Consider the following 2,916-nt stretch of genomic DNA (forward strand, 5'->3'; position numbering starts at 1 on the left):
ATGTACCTCAGGTCACAGGATCCGTGAGTGGCACAGCCCTTCAATGGCAAGACTAAAACAACTCCTAACCAAACGTTTCATTCCCTTTAATTCACTTTCCCCCAAATAAATTCTCACCTAACAAAAAACCTGAGACATTAAATTCTTCACAGTCTTTCAGATTTCAGAATTTTGTAGGAAAAGGGGCAAAGAGTACAAAGATGAGAAGGCTGTATAATGAGCAAACAGTACGTGTCCCACACCCCAGCAGAAACAAGACTGAAGGCACCCTCATCAGTGATGCAACAAAAGCAGTTGTTCCCCCGCCTTTCAGGGTCACAAACTATTCTCCGAGGCTGCCAGGAGCGCAGGCGAGCTGTGGCACTCAGCATTGTGGCTGGCAGCACTTTCCGCTGGAGTGTAATAGAATACTAGAGCACCATTGTATTTTTAGAGGCAATTAATATTTTATTAGGCACAGACTTTTATTTGCACCATTTGGATTCTTCTTCTCTAATTAAATCTTGTGATTTACACCAACAGAACTGCTGTTCTTTAAACTGTGCAAATTATAAAAATTAACAAATACTTGTTAAAAGGAAGGAAAAGCAGCCTAGGGTCCTATTTTTGCGGCAGAAACAACTGGAGGCTACAGAATGAATTGATGGCGTCTCTTATTTGAGGGGGGTAATGTGGCAATTGCATACAAAATACCTTAGTTAAGTATAACTGATAGAAATTCCAGCTGTCTATGAGAGAAGGTTAATTTTTTAAAAATAGATAAAGCCAATGTCTTTTATATGTCCATGCAGGATTTTTGTTCCATGACCTTGTGTATAATATTTTGGGATTTATAAATCCAGACTGTAGTTTCAGGCATGCATTACTCTGCCTTGTGGAATAGTTCCTAGGGCCAAACGAAGGTCTTCAGAGGAAAGAGAAAGACTCTAAGATGCCCACGAGCACAATGTGGTTTGCCCTCTTTCTGATCCTAAATTAGCAGTTTCTAGGTAAATTTCAGCTGGGTATGACACCCACCTCCAGCCCTGACAATGTATGGAGCAAAGGAAGGCATGCATGGGGGAAGGAAAAAAGTGTTTCTTGATCTCTGGAAAGACAGCAGCAGAGGAGAATTGGGGTGATGGTTAAAAAGAGGAAGATAGGGCCAGGGCAAGACATAGTCTCCCTTATAAATTGGCTAGATCCTCTTACAGAGCCTCCTTGAGAAGTCTCCTTAAGGGGCATTATGGCAAAGGTCTCCATCTGGGGAAGAAGAACAACAGGAAGTAGATTGAGTAACGAACAAGGAACTGACAACTCCAGCAAATACCCGTTTTCTTTATGGGTCTTTCCCCCAACCCCTGGCAAATGAATATTCAGTCCAATAAACAGAATGAAAGCCAAAAGGTTCAATCTGGAAAAATTCACATTCAGGACAACATTTATTCCACACGTAGAAAGTTACTATGCGAGACTGTAATTTCTATTCTTATTTTGCATGGATTCTTCTCTGCATTCAATTTGTAAGTCACATGCTTCTTTTATTTTCCTCCTTTGTGTGCCAGCAGATTAAGAGAAGAAAAGGCTCCACATGAAATTTTTATAAAAATAATTGAACATCTACCTAAGCAAATATATTTTCTCCACTTAAGTATATTCAAGATAGCTCTATTATAAACTATATGGATGAAAATGACTTCAGGATACCTTTCTCACAAGGGACCTGAGATGCTTTTGAAATATAAGGACACACACAAATACACACCATGCATACAACTTTATAAATTTAGGTATAGGAAGTCTCCAATGCAAAAACATCCCACATGAAAGCTAACATTCAAGATAGAGATAAATACAAGCAAAAAAATAAATAAATAAGCCTTTTATTTTCCTATTTTATCACTCCCTAAGGTTTCTATTACTGTTATGGAATTGCTTTGAAAAATCTTAATTCTTTTAGAGAGTGTCTATGCTGCAGATGTGAAAACTTTCTTTGTGAGCCTTCATGAAAGAGGATGTGATGTATAAGGGTGGCAAAGGAAGTTTCACTTACTGCGACCTGTTCTCCAGAATTATATAATAGTGTACCAGGAAGGAATGGAAAACTTTTATTTTCCCCACCCTTCTCCATTTCCTGTTATCCCTCTTCCTCCTCCTTTCCCCCAAATGAGGCAATTTTCAGGATCAAGAACAAAGGCATAGGCCCTGCCGTCTGGCCCCCGTGGACTCGCGACCCGCTACCGACCAATCTGCCCGGCACTCGCGTGCACCATGTCTGGTTCCTCGAGCGTCACCGCTATGAAGAAAGTGGTTCAACAGCTCCTGCTGGAGGCCGGGCTCAACCGCGTGAAGGTTTCCCAGGCAGCTGCAGATTTGTAACAATTCTGTCTGCAGAATTCTCAACATGACCCCCTGTTGACTGGAGTACCTTCAAGTACCAATCCCTTCAGACCCCAGAAAGTTTGTTTCTTTTTGTAGTAAAATGAATTTTGAAGGTATTCTAAACCACTTTTCTTGAACTGGTGAATGTTCAAAGAGAGCAAAGAGAGCTAAATCTGAAGTCTCAACAAAAAGCTTGCCCTATAACATGTGCCATACTCTACAAACTTCTCTGCTTTTGTCAGTCCTTAACATCTACCTCTCAGAATTTTCATGAATTTCTATTTCACAAGAATGATTATTTTATGTACACTGGCAGCAGCATACAAATAAAATACTTAGTATTAAAAAAAAGAACAAAGACATACAGTACCAATATGATCTTGACATTCATTTTTAGAACAAATGGTGTTTAAGGAAAACCCCAAACAACTAGCTACCGACGGGACTTTGTTTCTATGAGAATATACAATCTGAAATACAGATGAAAACAACCACACTAGCTATCATTTACTCCCTGGGAAATGCCTACACTAATAATAACAGTTTATATTTAGT

General features: G+C 39.6%; 1 pseudogene across 1 annotated transcript; it reads left to right on the top strand.

Moving 5' to 3' along the window:
- The first annotated feature begins 2,217 nt into the window (after positions 1 to 2,217).
- LOC308515636 (guanine nucleotide-binding protein G(I)/G(S)/G(O) subunit gamma-5-like) lies at positions 2,218 to 2,457 on the top strand (annotated as a pseudogene). Its single transcript has one exon. The product of its transcript is annotated as a guanine nucleotide-binding protein G(I)/G(S)/G(O) subunit gamma-5-like (transcript).
- Positions 2,458 to 2,916: the final 459 nt, after the last annotated feature.

Source organism: Myotis nattereri (genome assembly GCF_964212035.1).
Source record: "Myotis nattereri genome assembly, chromosome: 3".
NCBI lineage: Eukaryota > Metazoa > Chordata > Mammalia > Chiroptera > Vespertilionidae > Myotis > Myotis nattereri.